Here is a 19,668-nt window from a genome sequence, read left to right on the forward strand (position 1 = left end):
CTCACAAGTGTCTACTGACTGCCCCTTGATTTGTGGTGGTAGAAGCTACGTACTCCATGTATAGGATGAGAAAAATTAAATGAGAAGAAATACTTAAAGGTGAATAAAGACGTTAAAAATTAAATTATCCTTGTCATGTCAATATACTACATTGATGTGACACATTACATACTATTTGAAAGGTTGCTGCTCTGTTTTGTCTTCCAAGAAAATGCTGTTCATACTTTGAAAAATCAGTGTATATGCTGAATTGTGAAGACAGTGATGTTTTGGTTTCATGAGGTCACGTGCTAGTTTGAGTATTCAAATCTGAGAATTTAAAAATTTAGCTTATGTTTAAAGACAATACTATATCCATAAGAATAAAACTGTATTGAGGAAAATATATTTTTATTTTACCTTCTTGCACCTTGACATAATTACATTTTGTCCAGCTACCACATTACCACTACTTCTCTCTCTTATGCTTTCAGTACTGGGTGAAATGTGGTTGAGGTTTTTTTCTTCCTATTTCATCAGTGGGTTTTTCTGGTAAATTTTTGTAGCCTTATTTGCAAAACATCCACTTTCGTTCTGAGAAGGAGCTATTTTTAGATCCACTTGAGAGAGAAAACTGTCCCTTTCAGCATATAGTAACATAATTGCTTTTCCTTTTTATAGGTTCTGCTTGCAAGTTTAATCTCAACATGCTTAGTGGTGTTGCATAGTTAAGGGAGAAAATAAGGAGTATTACAGTTTAAAAAAAGAAGGTGGAAAACTCTTGTTTCTGGCCATGAAACAGTTTGTATGTTTTAAGATTTAAGCAGAAAGGTGCATGTGAACTGGATTTTGAGCTTACAGCAGAGTTGGTGGATGAGGAAGGGAGCAGAAGCCTTTGATTCTACGGTCAGAAGAGGTAATTTTTTAAGGCCATAGGAAGCAGAAAGGTTAGAGGATTCCCACAGGCATCTGGGAGGGTGGTGGGTGTGGACAAAGGGCTGTACAAACAGTAGGAGCCTTAGGGGACTGCAAAACTCTGGGACCAACATGGAGACAGGGTCAGCTCTTTAGTTTGTGGAGGGTTCTGATGAGAATGTTTCTTGCCCTTCTCTGGGTGTTACAACAGGCCTTTAATTCTCTCTCCAGCTTTCTGTCAGACATAGCTTTGGCTGATGTATTTACACAAATCTCACTAGTGAAGAACACTGTTCAGTGTAAGGATGGAAATTATCCCAGTGTGCCCACAACAGAGGTGGTGATTGTTTTGAGGACTCAGCTATGCCTTGAGCTGAAAGGACTACATTCAGGTTGGTTAAAATAAACCCAATGTGCTAGAGGGTTGGATGGGACTTTTACAGCCTGGACCACCATTACTTCATGTGGTCCAGGCTGTAAAACTAAGAAGAGCAGGCCTGTCTCATTTTAGCAATGACAATGGCTAATCCTTGGTGGTGGTAAAACTATTTGTAGTTCAGTACTAAATCAGTATTATCAGTACTAAATCTCTGTATAAATCAGTTATTGCATGTTGGTGACAAAAGCAAGAATCTGATTGCTGGTATAAATCGAGGATTAAAAAAAGGAACCATAGAGACTATTAAACAACATCAGCTGTAAGAAATATTTTTTATTTGACTATGAATCATTTGCAACCCAAAGTTCTCAAAAAAGGCCACTGAAGAGATCTCTTGTCTGCAGATATTTGGTTTTGCCAAATCTTAGAGTACTGGTGATAATCCATTTATTATCTCCATAAATATTTAGTAAATTTTTTTGTTGTTTCAAAAAGTCAAGCAGATAAAACTTGCCAAGTTCACAAATGAAAGATATAATAAGGTGAAAAGCCACTAATTGACATATGATTCCTGGAGGAGGGATGATATCACGTTTGCTGCTATGAACACCACACTGACACCAGTCATGATAGGAGATCATTCCATAGGTCTAGCAAGATTTGCAGGCACATTTTAATCTCATTTAGAGGACAACATTCAGGAATGCTAAATGAATATATGTACTTAGTGGTACGGAGTATGTATTTACTTGATATGCTTAAGGTAATCCATTTATCCCAGCTTTCTGGGATACTTTTACACTTAGCCCCAAGGAATGTTAAACTGTAGTGCCAATATGGCAGAAGTACAAAGCATTCTAAATGTATGAATCCAGATTATTACTTGGCTCAAACATGAAATATGTTGCAGGCATGAACTGTTTTGTAAAACTTGCAGAATTTTGTGAAACCAGAAGAGCAAGGTGTCAGGCTTTACAAAAGGTGAATCCTGGTTGCCAGGATTCAAAGAAGAAATTAAATAATAACTGCAGATGAGTTTGCTTGACATAAGTTTTGAGCAAAATAATAGGAAAGCATGGAAAAGATTCAGCTGAGAAATAATCAGAATATAATGTCAGCTAACATATTTTGATAGGAAATATTTATTTCTGAGAAAACGTTATTCTTTGAGATTACAAATTCAGAGGATAGCTGCATACATATAACGAACAGCTTTGTTAAAAGCTTTAGTATGCCATGACATTTCAAATAAAAAGTTTTACAAAAGCAAACAGGCATTTTACAAATGTTAAGAAGACATGAAATTGATGAGCTAGTTTACAGGAAAATCTGAGAAAGCAGTTGTTGGAGAGACTGCCATTTATTAGATTTATCACTCGTAGGGCTTCACAGTGTTTTGTAGAGGACCTAATAACATTATCTAATCTGAGAGTAAATGTGAAATACGATAAACTTTTGTGACTGATGTAAAAAATGGTAGAATATTAAAAAGAGAGCTAGTTTGTTTGCTTGCTGGGCTCATTCCAGCAAAATGCATTTTTCTTAAAGGTAGGGCTGAAGCTAGTGCATCCTGGAGCAAAAAAGTGAGTCAACCTAGACAATAAGGCTTATCCTGGAACATAGAACCTCCAAAACTGAAATGCAGGCAGGGGAGATAGAAAGAGGGCAGTAATGTTTGTGTAGAGGCACCAGGGAGATGGAAATTCACACAGAGCTCCAGCATGTCTCTGAAAAGAATGTTGAAAAACTGGAAAGAGCAAAGAATGCTTGGCCAGAAAACTTGAAGATTGGCAAAAACACCTCACAGCAAGACACTGAGCATTTTGTTTGTTTCATTTATCAAAAAGACACTGAGAAATATCTTGTTTACAGGTTTTAAGTTCTTCCATGAGGAGGGAAGATGGGGCAGAGATGCTTTTACAGAAAGAGCAAGGACATAGTAATGAACACATGGCAGGAGACAGAAACAGGCAGTGTGAAATAGAGGCACACCTTTTTAATGCTGGGTGTGACTGACCATGGGGAAAAAAACAGGCACAGAGTATATTGGCTGCCATGTGATTTATTTGGACAATACCTAGATACCTTTTAGAAGAGGTATGTTACTCAGACCAAGTTTTCACCTGCAAATAGGAGCTAGGGGATCAGGCTCGATCACGTGTAGGAAGTCTGACACCCTGAAACAGCGTGGACATGTGTGTATGCATAGTGCTAACAAAAATACAGACAAATTATCAAAAACCAAGCTACTGGTATAAGTCCGGGTTCATCTGCTTCCTTCTCAATTGTCATCACCATGGCTGTTGTCTGTAGTCAAACCCATATGCGCAGAAACAACTATGTATGATTTACTTCTGAGCAGTCTGACTGGGCTCTTTTTGCATGTCACTCAATATATTATTTTGAAGGCCTGTGGTTTTTCTTCCTCCTAGCAAAGCCTGGTTTGAGGATAGAATAGTTCACCATGTTCTTCTCAGCAGAACTTCTGGAATTTGTGTTAAGTATTTTGAGAACATCTGCATTTGGTCAGCAGTACAGCATATTGCATTAGCTTTCATTTTACATTCTTTTAAAAACCTTGTATTTTTTCCCTAATTTCCTGATACTGATGTATAAATAGGGATCTTTATAGCAGTTCTGGATGTTCAGAAGTCTAAGTTGAGAAGTCATAAATCCCACCCTCCATTACTCTCCTGAGGAAATCTGTAGGTGCAATCTTAATCCACAGCTGGCATCAGTGTTTCACTGATACCACCAGCAAGCCACCTTGCCACTCTTGCTCACTGTCCTTTGCCTTTGCACATCTGAGATTAAAATTTTCAAAAATCTTTTTACTTCTGTTAGCAGTTGAATTGGATGTCCCTGGCAGTAGTAAGTAAGTAAAAACTTCACAAGGCTGCCAGGAAGCATTCTGCTTATGGCTGGAGGGTTTGAGGCTGCTTGCTCCAGCCTTGTTTCACCACACAGAGGCAGTGTGGGATCACACAGCTTAGCTCCACGTCAAATTTAACTTTCTTGGACTGGGCTGTGTGCAGTAAAGCTGGACTATTGCAGGGGCCAGACTCAAGATTACTCATGTACGCAGTATAGGGACAGGTCCTGGTCCCTGGGAGGACTGAACTTGATACTTCTGCAGTTGATTTTTGGGCACAACTGTGGCCAAGTCACCCAGTAAAATTAATAGGAATATTTTTATGAGGGTATTTCAAGGTTCATTTAATGCTAATACTGTTTTTTGTAACCAATGAAAGCATTAAAACATAGTTGTGGTATGTTCATGCCAGTAACTTGAAAAATAATCTATGTTTTGAAGCCCTCCTGTTAGGATAAAGAGGAATGCTCTTACCTCGAGGCAAGAATACATGCTTTGGAAGAACTTGTTGTTTTAACTTACCTGAAAGCATATCACTAGCAGGTTTAATTGAGTAGAACAAGTATGACATAGCATCAGCCATGCAGCAGAGGTCGCTGCTGCATTATTTGGATAAATGTTGCCTTGTAGCTGATAGGCCTGACAAAAATTATTTCTGATTCACAATAAATACTGGGATTTCATTGAAATAAACATTTCCCTGAAGTTTTTGTTACTTAGAAACAGAGAAAAAGCACCAGATGAACTATATATACAAAACTTTTACTCCTGGGATTCTGCAGCTATTTGAAAAACTTGGTCTTGACAGTTTCACAGGCTAGTGGGAAGCTCACAGGCATATATAACACAAGCAGCTATTTCCACATCATGTCTTTCACTCCTAACACCCACAGAAATGACAAGAATCATTTTTACACATAAGTCAGCCCAGGTTTGTGTCCCAGTAAATGGGACAAGTGAAGCAGTTCAGGACAAACTGGTGATATTCCTTTGAACAATATAAAGATATTAAAGAAAAACTATTCACCAGTATGTTACTTTTTTAATCAAACAATATTAAAAGTAGTTATTATCATGCAAAAGGACCTTTTTCTCAATGTACACATTAAGTGCCAAATAATGTGTTAATAGAGAACAGCTCATGTGCCATAAATTTGCAATTCAGTTACTCCTCATGCATTATGCCTTAATAATACTTACTCATTTAAGAATACTTACTCATTTCACACCACTGATCACCTTACAGATCCCTGCAACATTTCAGCACCATTCTGAAGTGAAGTGGGATAGAAGAGTTCAAGATGTAGTGTCAGATCTGGTGATGTTGACTCAATAGCATCAGGCATCTGAAAGTTTTTTCAGGATGCATGTCAAGACAAGAAATAATTCCACCCAGTGTTTTACCCTGTGCAAACTACTGAACCTGGAAGAAAGATGAAGAAGTGTGGTATGCTGCCAAGATTTTGTTCTTCCTTATTTAAGCAGAAAGAGTCATTAGTAATTTTAAATTCAAATCTGTAAATCAGCATTTTTACACAATCCTAAAAAATGTGAGCCAGTTGCACTTCAATAATTTTTGGAGTGTTATCAGAGGTTATTTATCAATTTAATCATGGTTTTAGAGAGTGTTTGGAAATGTGGTAACTTCCTCAATAGAAAAGTGTAATGAATGGCCTTTGTCCCTTAGAAGGAACAATAATTAAGCACAGCACCAGATCTCTCTGTTCTCAGGCATAATCCTGTTAAGAACAGTCATCAAGGGATAAGCAAAGAAAGAGAACAGGGACCAGCAATTATGATTTTCAAAATGTTAAAGACTGCATTGAGGTCAGTCAGGATGCACAGACCTAGGGGAGACAGAGAGGAGGGGGCAGTGCAAGGCCCCACTGTTCTGAAGAAGCCTGCCAAAAACAGCACAGGTGCAAGGAAGAAGAGTTTTGTTACCCTCCTTTGTTCCCAGAGAGCAGTGCAAAAAGTATTGAAAACCAGACTTTGGGTTATGGGAGACATAAATGGCAAAGCCTTACTGAAATGAAAGGGGTTGTGTAGAAAAAAGGGTTTCACCTCTGCCAGACAGCTTGCAGGGTCAGTGTCCAAAACATTCTGAACAGTATTTACACAGAGATTATTTCCAATCACAACAGAGCCAGGTTAGTATTACAGTAAATTTCTGGGCTTGATTACACAGCACTGTACATTCTGGCTCCAATCTAGTAGGTTCTTTAAGTGTGTCCTTAATCTGCCTGGGAAGGCTGTCAGGAGGTGTGTTGTGAGATCAAGACCTGAGCTCCTGAGCCTAAGCAATACCAAAGCTACTCTGGGCCTTTCTGCACACCATGCTCAGTCCACCAAGCAAGACACTCTCCGTGTGACCAATTATATTAACCACTGCTTCACTTTTTTAGGCCATATTTTTCAACAGGAACTTCTGAATTATTGGATCCATAGTTCTTTTCCAGAGAAGTTACAAGCTCTCTCTTCATTTTGTAGCTAGGTTTGTGGCTGTTTGGTGTTGTGAGTCCTCATGCTCTCCAAAAAAACCAGTCCAAGCTATCTATTTATCAAACTGAGCTACCAGCACAAGCAGAGAAAAGTATAAACATAAATCTTTAACAAACATGTGTATCTGCCCATACCAGTTGGAGTTCTGCAATGGATATGGAGGGTAAACCTCCAGTCATTATGGATACCGCTGAATTCAGTGCTAGCTGAACATTTTTAAAGCAAGACTGAATATTTCCATCATCTCTTTATGCATAGAGCTTGTATAACTCTTCCCTGGAACTTTACCAGATTTTAGATAGTAGATTTTTACATATTATGATCACGTATCATGTTGGCATGAGGAAGAAATTCCTACAGTTAATAAATAAAACCAAACTGTCCCAGGAAATCTCAACATGAGCACTTCGGAGTGATTTTGGCACTTGTCCCTGGCATTAAAAGTCCTTTATATTGTTGCATTATAGTCTGTTCTGTTCCTAATTATTTAAGAAACCAAGCACCTTGGATAAATTCCCACCTGATACTAAGCAGGCAACTGCTGTGGAGTCCTTCATATAGCTGTCCTTCAGCAATGAAGGACAGCAAACCATTAGCAGCACAGGCTGGAGAGCAGCAGTAACACAGTAAGATTTAGTCAAGAATGGGAATAAGTGCAAAAACCTGTTGGTGTTTTCAGGCAAGTTGCACCAGAGATGTGCTGCAATCATGGTTTCAGTTAGCCAGGAATGTCTGGACCAGATTAAGTGTTCAGCTGTCTCCAATACAGTGCAGAGCAATGGAGATGAGCTTTTTTAGAAGCATTCAAGGGACTTATGTGCTTCCAGAAACTTTTATATGTAGGAATAACTTGAGCTATAAAAGATGATTAGTGATTTAAAAAAAAACCAAACCCAAAACCAACAAAAAAATCCCACAACAAAGCATTGCTCTAGTATTTTAGTTTGCACTTAAGTAAAGCAAAAAATGTGAGCTATTTCCTGAGTCGACAGCTGTTCTTGCCAGAGTCTACAATGAGTCGAGTGGTACTTCATCCTCATGATTCCTGATCATGCTGAAACACAGTTTTGAAACCTTCTGCTCCCTTGACTCCAGTGATTTCCTGGTTGTCTCCCTCTGATCATTCCCCTTGGTGTATCTGTGGAAATTTTTCCAAATCCTCTCTCCAGTTTTATGTATGTGGGAGGCTCAAATGCCTTTTTTCTGCCACATTTTCTTGCCATGATTCATATACAAAATTATCCACCATCACTTGCTTTTTATTTGTCTTCTATGCAGAAGAGAGCCTTGGCTAAAATTTATATTTGTGGGTAATTTAACATTGTGTTAAATTCAGTATGGCTGAACAGAGTAGCTGAGGTTGAAAGGAACCTCCGGAGACCATCTAGTCCACCCCCACTGCTTAAAGCAGAGTCCACTAGAGCAGGTTGTCCAGGGCCATATCCAGTCAGTTTTTAAATATATCCAGGAAAGGAGGGTCCACAACTTCTCTGCACAACCTATTCACAGTAAAAGCAAGGCTCAACTCTCTCCCTCCTTCTGCAAGCCATTTTATCTAAGTCCCTGTGGAGATCATTGTCCTTCTTGTCAAAGAGCTCACTTTGGGTTTAGACTTATCTCTAGGTTCTCGCTTAGAGTTTTTAATTCTTGCTGCAGGACAAATACAATAGCTAAGCTTTCACCAACACTCATCCTGCAATTGAATTCTCAGCCTAAGATATTTTCTTCCTTTTCCCTGATAAAAGTAGTCTTGTCAATCAAGACATTTATGGAATGGTATTTCTTTTAAAGACTTCCCAGCCTGCTATGTTGACCTATACCTTTTTATGGTTCTCTCCTAGCTCCTTATTCTTTTTTGTCAGTTCCCAATCAACATCTGCTTCAATAAAAGTAGATGTAGGATGCAGGACCAAACCAAGAAGCCCTAGTAGATGTTTACTGGCTGTGCTAGTTCTTTGACTCTAGTTGCCTTGGACTGATGTAGAAGTGGGCCCCTTGAGGCACCTTCCCAATGTTCTTAAACCAGGTTTGTCTACAGGAAGGTTAGTAGAACTGCTTGTCTGCATTTCCAGATCTGTCTCTGCATGACATGTCATTCATTATAGTCTGTCATTGAAAGCTGTCAAACAGACACTTATTTCTCTCTCAAGGTGTGCTCCGTGCTTGAGAATAATAACTTGTATAACATTGTGTGGGTGCTGGGAGTGTGTCTTACCATTGTAAAAATATACCAATACCAGAAGCATACAAAAGCTGTAACCTCTTTCTATTAACATCCAATCCGATAGCCTCATATTCAGCAAATGGAACTGATGTTGAAAGTGATGGTAAGGGACTGGTTTGTGTTCTATTACTAAGATTCATAATTAATGTAAAGAATTGGAAATTTACTGAGGCCTCTGTGAGACTTGGGTACCTATCTGCAATTCTGAAGTTGCTGTCACTTGTTTACTAAGATGTTGTTATTACTCAACATAAAGCACAGTCACAAGACTGAGATGATGGCTGCTTTGTAGAGTTACCAGGACACTGATGCCAATGTCACCAGTGTAAAGAACATACCTTGACTGCAAGTCTAAGAAGTTCAGAGAAGCAGGTCTACTATTAAAGTAGCAATATAGTCAAAGACCAAAATCAGAAAATATCTGTTCCTCATTATTTGATCCTGGCATCTCACATTTTCCCTGCTGAAGAAGGCTTTAAAGCAGCAGTCTGAAGGTTGATCCATCCACATATTCCAAGACAGATTGATAAATCTGATTTCAACTGGAGACGTTTATGCAACCTGTTATCAAAAATCCTCTGTGATAGGGACTCCAAGTCCCCCTCAGGCAGATTGTTCCAGGCCATCTGTACATGGGTGGCTCTGCGTTCTCTGAAAGTTCTCCCAGATGCCCCACTTAGATCTTTGCTGTAATTTTAGAGCATTGCATCCTGCCCTATCTGGTCTGCAGAACTCTGCAGCAGCCTTCATTATCACATCTCAGCCCCTTTGAGCAATCCTAATTCTTTCAGTCACTGTGTGGGTCACAGTGTTCTCAGTTTCTCTTCTTTTCTATGGACTACACTTTATTTTCTATATATTCATTACCTAAAACCAGTATGTGAGTTGGTTTCTGGAACTAGAAATGAACCACTGATTCTTCTGGTTTCTGGGTAGACACTGGGCAGGATTTGAAGGCAAGTTTCAGAAACCATAAGAAATGATGGTACAGAAGTTCTTGGGGTGACATTTGGTACATCATTACAGTATTTTTCAATCTGCAGTAAGCATACTGTGACTATTCCAGTTTATCAGTGATATTATTTAGATTAGAACTGACCTTTTTATTCCTGTTGAGAGTTTGTGGTGTTTTACTTTGAAATCAGCCTATACTTAAGTCTTTGTGGTATCCTGTGCATATCATACTGGATGGAAAAAGCCTGCACTGGCATGTGATTGAGATCACTTAGCATATTTCATATGCTAAATTCATGCCATGTGCTGTAAGCACCAGTAAGAAAGTGCATCTATGGGCAGGCTTATTTAAGCTTCTTTGAACAGGCTTGATTTTAGTTTGCCTGTTGTCTGCAAGATGCTATGTACTTAAAATATAAACTAGAAGGATAGAATACATATCACTAACCTGTTTCTGGACCAAAGATCAGAGTGTAGTAGTTACTGAGATTACAAAACGCTGTCCTTTTATATCCTTTACGTTCTGACTTGCAGAAAGCAATTGAAGTCTGATAAAACTGCAAGTGCTGGAAGGTGATTTTTTGAGAATGCTCACAAGGATGGGAGTTAATGCATGCAATGAAAGATTGCATCTTCATGTTTATAAGTGACATTTTAGACATGGTTTGGGACACAGACTGTTAGTTCCATACATATCACAAATAAATAAATACAACACTTAGAAAAACACTTAAAATCTTACATTTTGTATGAATGGAAAAGGGCAAAACTGAGCAACATAAACCCATAGCAAAAAAAAAAAAAAGACTCCAGTCTGCGGTTTGGATTCAACTTGTTAGTAAAGCAACTGCTTCCTCTCACAAGCCATCAGCTGGCATGTGCCTTGGGTCACTGAAAATGTCATTACATAGAGCAGAGCCCACTGAAGGACACCAGCTGCAGCTTTAGCTCCAGCAATAACCAAATTGCAGACCCTGACTAGGCTCTTCCTTCTCCAAATACTCAGGCTACCTGAAATGATTTGTGGTTACATCTTTCTTCACCCCCTTTCATTTGGGAGAGTTTCGTTGTTTTTCAGATTGATCCCTTTACAACTTTCTTTTCTTATAGTTACTCACCAAGCACGCTGTCAAGGAGATGCAAGAATGGGATGTTCTGCAAAGGAAAGTGAACAGACAGTGGCAGCACCCTTCCCAGCAAAGGCTGCAATCCTTCTGGACCCGAACAAGAGAGCAGAACATATCTGGTGGGCATTGTCCAAATCCTAAGTAGCAAGGTATGTCTGGGGGCAAGACAGGAACAGGAAGGCATGAGGCTGTAGACAGCTTAGACAAAGTCTAAGTGCAAACCCTTCTGAGTTTAAATGCAGTTCCTGAGCCAGTGGGATGACAGTGCGTGGGTGGAGACCCCAGATTAGGTTGGTGAGGGTAATTAGGACCTGTTGGTGCTCTCAGGGCCCTGACACATTCTAGCAGGTAGAAAAAGCTTATGCAAATAAGATTTTGCTTTTGTAAGTGGAAGTCACATAGTTAGTAATGTGAGGGGCTAAAAGAATGAGAGTGCAGCATTAGCTGAGAGAGCAGGAGTGGTTCTGGACCAGAGTGCCAGAAAAGCTTTGTGCAAGGGGGATTTGTTATTTGGACTGTTCCAAGGACACATGGTTTTTAAATGCCTTTGAACAAGAAAACCAAGTTTTGGGGGGTTTTTTGGTTTTAGTGGTTTGGGGATTTGGTTGGTTGGTTTGGGGGTTTTTTTTGGTTGTTTTTTTTTCCCCTTTCAGTTCCCAACACTGTCTTGGGTAGGCAGACTTAAGTTTCCTTTTTCAGTATCTAAATTTTCACAGGAAGGTTTTTTCTCTACATTTACTTCTTCCACATAACTACGTTGTTGTAAGTTTGTGTTCAACTTAACTCTGCAGTACTTTTATTTGAACATTGGTCTTAGAAAACTATGAGGACATTGACCGTTATTTAGCACAGCACACTAATCTGGGTGTATTTTAGCTTCCAGTACAGTAAATATTTATTAGACAGTAAATAAAATTCCTAAATAAATGAATCCTTGCAATGAGGAGGATGGCAAAAGATAGAGGATCCAATCTGAGCTGAGACAAGAATGTCAGTTAAAGTTATTTAAATATTTGCATGTTGTGGGAAAACAGCTCCTTCATCTAATGGGTTTTATTTCTCAAAATATCTTTGCATGCTCTCATCTCATTTCAAAGTAACATAATTCTTCTGTATAAAAAAATCCATTATTTCACCAGTTACTGGGAGGTAGAAATACACATCCATATAGTACTGTGCTCAAGTTAGTAGACTAGAAGTTAAAGAAGCTGGTTACCAGTTTCTCCAAAACAAAAGGCAGAGATCATTTTAAAGCTACTCTGTGAAGAAGTCACTTAAACTTATTTGAACCCAGACAGACATGGTCATTCTCAGGCTAACAGAGAATTTTCAGCCAGTATTAGACTGTATGTCTTTACAAATAGTCAAAGTTTTCACTCTGGCAGCTGGCAGATGCAGGATATAAACCCATTTCTGAAGTAGAAGCTAGGTAAGGTTGTATGAAGTTCATGTTTGTTGAAAGATCTTTCATTCAGGAAGGTTTTGCTTTATTTTTTCAAGTTCATTAAATTAAAGGCAAAAAATACAGCAAGTAATCTCATATACCTTGCTGTTAGGTATGGAAGCAGAGCTTGAAAGGAGACACCTTCACACCAAACTGAAGTGGGAAGCATTTCTTAACAATGGATTTATAGCCTATTTAAGGCTTCAGAAGAGCAAAAGATAGTTTAAATGGGCAGAAAATTCCCAGAAGAAACAGAAATTCATCTGGGACATTTTGAAACATTTGGGTTTGAGAGTCAATGCCTGCGAGACTTGCCTGGGACTCCAGGCTGTGCAAGCTGCTGTCTGCAGTAACTGTCTTACCTGTCCCCAGAATCATAAATTGTTCCTGAACCCCAACCCGCAGCATCCTCTAGTCTCTGCTGCAGTTATTCCTTTAATAACTCCTGTTAGTCCTGAGAATCATGTTTTCTGCGTTTCTTTCAAGGGACAATGATCAATAGTCAATTCCACACTGTTAAAACCCCAAATTTTTATTCATTTCATGCTAGGAAATTTTCAAGGACTGTTCCTAAAGAAGATCTTACACAACATATCTTCCCTTTCTTTCCTTTTTCATTTTAGCTTAATTTAGTATATTGAGGCATGATTCAGGCTATTGACGTGAATTAAAAGACTTTTGCTGATTTCACCAGCCCTTTAGTTAGGGCCTGAGAGCCCAAGTTAGATGCCAGTCATTTCATATACTCGTGTGTGTGTATATATATATATATTCATAATAACTACCAAAAGTTTAGGCAGAACAGTAATGCTTATGAGCTATTCAGATTAATAACCATGGAGGTGGAAATTGCCCATTTATCCAGACAGCAAGCAGCAAGAGGAGGAAAAGTTAGTCATGTTCTCCTGGATGTGCTTTTTTTATGTGCAGAAAGATGAGTTTCAGAGTATTAGGGTGGTCTTACAGACATGATTTAATTTTTTTGCCTTTCTGGACAGACTGATAGGAGACTTGATTGGGCTTATTTTTATAATTGTGAGAACCTGAGGGCAGGCTTTAATGGCCCTGGGCAGCCTCACCTGGGATCTCCATCCCACACCTCCCCACCCATGGGCCCAGGAGCCCATTTAAGATCAGTCTTGGGCCCCTGGTCCCTGCTTGAGCTGTGGATGTGTCAGTCTCTGTGCTTGGCACTGGTTCTTGCTGCTTCTGACTGACTTCTCACTCTGACCTTATCACTATGGTCCTGTTTAACAATCACTGTACTGCATCTGACCTTGGTTATCCTCACTGGAGCTGAGCTGCTTATTGAATTCCTGGATTGACCTTGGACCTGCTGTGTTGCTATGAGGCTTTCTCCTGATCTGGGCTCTCAGCTGGCCCTGACTGTCCTCCCTGGACCTGGTCATGGGAGCCTTCAGACAACATTTCAAGGCTATTTTTCCAGGTAGCTACTGATTTTCATGAACAACTTTGATCTTTCACTATTCTTAATTGGCTTGGAAGCAATTAAATATTAATCATGAGATAAAAAGCAAAGCCAGAACCTAGTTTGTGTTCTGATGACTAATACAGTGTTGGAGCCACAAGACAAAGTGGATTGGTGTTTACTGGCTTAGAGAAGATGCAAGCAAGTTTTTCTTTTTAAATAGGAGTTTGCTCCTGATTCAAACTGACTGTCACAACACACAGTGTGTTTGTACAACTGAGGGCAGGGAGTGGGTAAGATAAGAAACCACTGACAGGAAAGGCAGACAAATAGGATGGCTTAGATGTTTCTGCTGCTGATGGTTTGTATCATTAAACCATGCCCTGAGAGTCCTGTTCTTAATTACAGCATGGCTTTGGGGGTTACAGTGGAACACAGTTCATAGAAGTGATTTTTGAGATGTTAAAGTTGTTCAAAGTGGGTACAGACCTGTGCAGTGAGATCTAATTCACTAAACAAGCACAAGGGAGTTGTTAAGATTGCTTCCTCTCTATGCCAAGGCTTCTTTAACTGCAGTGCTGACTCAATTTTTAAATATAAATATTCACTAAAAGCTAACTAGTTGAATGTTTCATTAATATATTTGTGATAGGATTGTAGTACAAAATCAAATATGGTTTAAGTAGTTCTTGAAACTCATCTGGAATTGTATAGTAGTGGTATCATCTGTGACAGCTTGATTGGATCTGAAGCTTCTGCTGAGTGTTCCTCTGTATAAATATGTTTTTATTTCAGATCTCTGGCTAGTGGTGGGCATCTTGCATAGGTAACTGTTCTGTGGAGCTGCCAGGTTTGTGTTGCAGTAACATCCAGTTGTCAGTTGCACTAAATGTAGTGCTAATAGCCTAGTGTGAGACAAACTGTTCTTTTCTATGTTAACACTTCAGCTAATCTTTAAAGCAATGTTAAGCAGCTGTTGTGAACAAAGTTTTGATTTTCTCAGTGTTATATTTCTGATAGAAAGCCTGGAGGTGTGAAGTGTTAGCAACTTGAAACTCTTGACTGTGTTTTTCACTGAGAACACCTAATAACAGGCACTTAAGCTTGCTTTTAGGCTATTTTAAAAAAATTTTTTCAGTGGTTCTCAAAGTACAGATTCTACTGAAATCATTAATATCTGACAGGGTATAAACTGTGAAATTAGAGCTTTATGATTTTTAAGTCACCTAGTTGGGAAGATACTGGTCTCTAATTGCCTTAGCTCTTCTGGCTGCAGTGGGATGGTTTATGATCAAGCTGGGCTAAGTAAGTGTCTTTACAATATTTATGGATCTATAAAGCAAGTAACACTGGACTGAGAGCCAGCACCTTATTGAATGTTACTGTTTTGCAAATTCCTCAGACTGTAATGCTAAAATCTGAATTTAACCATAATATGATATCTGAATTTCTCTTGTAACTAGACTTAAAACGTCTAGGTTTTTTTCAACTGTTAATGTTGCTCAGTAGCTCAGACTGACCTTCCACAAGATGGCACTTCAAGTATCCTGATGGAATCTGTTCAGTACTAAGATACAGCAAAGCACACTGCATTATATATCTCAATTTGTCACATGCTGCCTTTGATTTTTTGGTATCTTAAGACTGGAATCAGAATGGACACCTGTATCCCCAGGTACAGACCCTCTGAATGCAGTCCCATAGTGTCATCTCATTCAGACTCTCCTTTTCTGTTTTTATGCTTGGGAAGATGTTTTCCTTGGAAATCTCCATATAAATATGGCTTGGTCAGTCCTGTTGTGAAGCTGTATGAGATAAAAGCTTTAGGAGGTATGGCTGCAGGCCACTTCATACAGACATGTGGCCAGAAGTTTTCTGAGAGTGTCAGCTGGAGTTTGGGAGGACCATGCTGGGTTTAGAGACTTGACAATGAAATACCACAGCAAGAGAGACAGTTTTTTTTAATGGAGGGTAATATATCTTATTGATTCAATATAAATGTAACTGTGTATAACTTAAAAAGCCTTCAAAAAAACCATAAAAATGTAATACCGGAATATGTGCAGTTTCTGTTGTGGTGTTAATATACCAAGTGCTGGGATATTCATCCAGAGGCATGAAAAGTATACTTACATATTTGGAAAAAGCCTCTAATTATGTGGTAAAAAAATCAGATGTTCATCATTATATGTCTGCAGAAATGATCTGTTTAAACTGTTTATTAACTTTTGAAGCTGCAAAAGGGACTGCGATCTGATTTTTCTCAACGCTGTACAAACAGTCTTTGAAAAATATTCCCTGCTCATGCAATATAAGTACAGTCAGAGGACAGGAAGTTCAGAGAGCTCAAGTAACTTATCAAATGTCACTTGGGTCTGGAAATAGCCTTAATATCTAGGTTGTTTTTATTGATCAGGTGATGCTTTTGTTAACTAACAATGTAAATGCTTGGTTTTACATAGAAGTCTTCTGTTATTCCTCTGCGTCTTTCCCACTTCCCATAGAAAGATATCAGGAAATAACTCTTTCTATGCTAGAGTGATTCTGTCAAGACACAGGACTTCCAAATCTTTCTACCCTTTGCTTTTAAAAATCATATTTTGAGTTTAAATTCACACTAGGCATAGCTGAAAAGTGCTCTAAGGCAAGGCACAGGACGGACAGAAGTACAGCCCCTTCTGCTACTGTAAGGTGACTGTGATACTGTCACAATTTTGAGCAATTTTAGTGTTGGACAGTGAATAGAGAACATCCAGGGAGCTATAAGAACCTGTGTAACTGAGTTAATCCTTGACAAGGATAAAAACCTTTTTATCCCTCATAGGGCTGATGACATACTGTTCTCTCTGGGGCTGCACAGGTCAATAAGAGATCATGTCCCTGGGAAGACCAGGTGCCGATGCTTTCTGCTCTAATATTGTTCACTAGCTTAGGAAGCTGAATGCCTTTGCAAAGTAACAGGCTTGTGGTTTCTCTGAGTACAAGCCTTTATCTTTGACAGCATCTCAGACTTGTTCAAATTGGATACTTCTAGTTCAACAAAACATTGGAACCTTTCCATTTTTGTCTTTTATTCTTTGATTACATAGTAAAACTGAACTTGGAAGTGTGGGGAATGTGATTGCAAAACTGTGGGTACTGTTGTCTTGATTGAGCTCAGTACTATGTGCAGCTGAGCTTCATATGAGAGTTGTTTGCAGCAAGTTTTTTCTGCTAACTGAATAGTACATGATGAGGAGACTTCCATTTGCCCATTGCTTGTTTGATCAGTGTGTGTATGAGATGCAGGTAAAATCCAGCTTATAATATCAACAGCTTTCAGACACAACTTGATTTTTTTTTTTTCTTTTTTCTTTTCTTTTTTTTTGAGGTCTAACAAAAACCCTGAATGGGGCAGTTAGAGTAAAGGTAAAGTGAACTTGCTGGCTGACATTTAATAATGAGTCAGGGAGGAGGAAGTTAAAAGACAAGTGATCAGTAGGGTCTCATCAGCGTGGGTGAGGGCAGCATCCTGGCTTTGTCTGCATGAATAAAACCCTGGAGCCAAAAGGCTAAAAATGTACCTTTAAGTCTCAAACTGGCACTTCAGGAGTTGCCTGCCCAGCTTTTGTAAGAGGCTAAAAATGTGCAGATGTTAGATTGAAGAAAATAGAGCCCATCTGTGCTGCTCTCAGCAGCAGTTGGGGAATTGAAAGAGCAGCTGAAGATGTTTTGAAAGCAAGAAAGGGATCTCTGAACTCCTTCACATAAATGGAAGCAGCATGGAGTGGACTGCAGCAGACTTGTGTTCAGATCAACTCAGAATTATTTGCACAGGCTGTTGCTGTTAGCCAGGGGAAGAAAAGACTTGCAGATATAACTTAAAAGAAGCTGCTACCATAAATACAATGCAAGCAGATTAAGGTTTCTATAATCTGTTTGGTTTTATTTATTAACTCAGTGTTTTGTTTTGCACAAACATTTAATACTCTTGCGTCATGTAGGGCTGGGTATTTACTGTGTGAGTAGTCATGCACCTTATTTCAGTTCTCTTGTCTTCTGAGAAGGGTCTGAATAAATGCCTTTGGTAGAGGTTGCCCCAGAGACATGTTTGGAGCCCATCCCCAAGAAATGGAGAGGGGCTGGCAGCCCACGGAGCCATAGGCTATACTTTTTTAACTGGTTAATGTTATTGTGTTCTACTTATGTGCATGGACTGGAAAACATGTTTCTGGGCTTTTCTTTGATAGATATGAGATGGAAGGAGACTGGTTCAGCTGAAAGCTCTAGAAAAGACTTATGCTCACTTTTAATATTAATTTGTCTTTTGCCATGCTTAGAAATGCAAGTATTTCTAGGAAAAGACAAAGCCCTACTAGAAAAGGAGCAATCTAATCCTAGCTTGGTTAATCTTTTTCTTGTTTCTTCTTAAGACTTGAGATTGCTGCCTTGGTACATGGAAAAACATTGTATCTTTTCCTATATTACAAAAACATAATAATACATCAATTATATAGGAAGGCTATTCCAAATGTCCGTGAAACTAATTAGAATGCTTACCTTTGCTTCAACAGGCCTTTCTATTTAATGTGGTGTGATTTCGCTCAGACCCTTCTTAAAAACAAAACCCACAAGATGTTCCAAAAGCAAGTTTTCAGGAATGTTGACAGACACCTTCCCCACAACAACCTCATTCTTGTTAGTGTTTCAGATGAGGAGATTGAAGTGGATAATTAACATGTATGAGCTGCATTTACAAGTTGAAAAAATGTTTATTATTTTATCCCTTAAGGACTGACTGCTGTGCTCAACACTAGGCTGAGTAAAACTAGGAGGTAAATGATCCTAGCTTTTATGAAAAATGTGCTTTTGAAAGTAAGGAACTAAGTGGCCAAGGTGGTATGCAATTCTGGCAGCTATCTTATGGTATCTCAGCTAACAAATTCCCTTTCATCTGTCACTGATATTCAGCCAGAAAGAACTTAATGATATTTGATACTAGGCTGTTATAATGAAACTCTATGAACTTGAAATTCAAGCTTGCTTTAAGGTGTTGCTGAGACAGTTTATGTATGTCTTGGACTTCTTTCAAAACAGCTTTCTTTAGGAGTTTAAATAAACAAACCAGTTTCTGCATTGGAAGGGTGTGGGGGAGCTGCTGGCTTCCCAACAGGTGATTTCCTCAGAAGACAGGGCATCTCTGCAGACGTGGGCTAGTGTCATTCAAATGCAATATACTATGATCTGTATTTCCCAGTTTTTAGAACGATTCTGTGCTGAGCAACGTCCTGTGGAATAGGATGTATTGTGTGATACCTCTCTCCACTTGTGGAAGCTGGTTGCTGCTGAAAGTAGCAAGTTTCCTCCAAGGAGTTGTTGCACCTAATCAGCTAGAGATGGGTTTATTTCCCCTCAGGCTCTTTTTCTCCCTCTGCCAGCTGTAACTAGTGAACCTGCCTTCCTGTGCTAGGCACATTCTTTTGATGCACCAAACACTCCTTCAGCAAGCTGCTGAAATATCTGCTCTGCTCCAGTGAATATGCCAATATTATTCCCAAAGTGGTATTGGGCAACTGATTTCCAAAGACTTTGACAGAATCTTTAAAGTACTGGAGTCGATATTTGGCAGAAGAGGTTTGGTGTGGAGTTCTGCCTGACTCAATTGTTTCATTTCCCGAGAGAGTTCCAAATACAAGCTCTTTGCTTTGTGGCGTGTTGCTTTTGACGAGCTTATACCTGCACCAGGGCATGAAGCCATCTTTTGCAAGTTTTAGAAATGTATGTTGCTTCTTGGCTGAAGAAATAAAGAACAGAAAAAAAAAAATAAATCATTTGGTAAGTTTCAGTAAGGAATTTTTGTAGGG

This window comes from Antrostomus carolinensis, unplaced genomic scaffold (genome assembly GCF_000700745.2).
Source record: "Antrostomus carolinensis isolate BGI_N321 unplaced genomic scaffold, ASM70074v2 scaffold25631, whole genome shotgun sequence".
NCBI lineage: Eukaryota > Metazoa > Chordata > Aves > Caprimulgiformes > Caprimulgidae > Antrostomus > Antrostomus carolinensis.